The following is a 547-nucleotide window of genomic DNA, read 5'->3' as shown; positions in this document are numbered from 1 at the left end:
TCCACCCAGTTTCGAATTGGGGACCTTTCTCATGTAAGGCTAAAATGATAACCACTACACTACAGAAACTTATCTGGAGACAGCAGCAGTAAATCTCCTGGAAGGTTGCAAAGAGATTATGCATTCCCTCAAAAATAAAACAGACCCCCAACTTACGTAACCTTGGAGAAAGGCTCTATTGTTTCCATCCAGTTTCAAACTGGGGACCTTTTCGTGTAAAGCGAACGTGATAACCACTACACTACAGAAACTTATCTGGAAAAAGTAGCACGAAATCTCCTGGAACATCTCAAAGAGTTTATGCATTCCCTTTAAAATAAAACTCTGTTTCTGCTCAGCTTCAAACCAATGACCTTTTGCGTTTTAGGCTAACGTGATGACCACTAAACCACAGAAACTCAAAAATTTACTCTCGTGCTCTTTCAGGTTAAATTGAAACTGTAATCTGCCCTCAAAGCAAATTGACAAACTGAGTAAATCCCACACTCAGTAGTGCAGAGTACATTCGGCGTGGCAGTCTGCTTAGAGTTCCTTAAAATCTTGCCTT

The sequence above is a fragment of the Sinocyclocheilus grahami genome, unplaced genomic scaffold (genome assembly GCF_001515645.1).
Source record: "Sinocyclocheilus grahami isolate Dianchi unplaced genomic scaffold, SAMN03320097.WGS_v1.1 scaffold2120.1, whole genome shotgun sequence".
Taxonomy (NCBI): Eukaryota; Metazoa; Chordata; class Actinopteri; order Cypriniformes; family Cyprinidae; genus Sinocyclocheilus; species Sinocyclocheilus grahami.
This window is presented reverse-complemented; position numbering follows the sequence as displayed.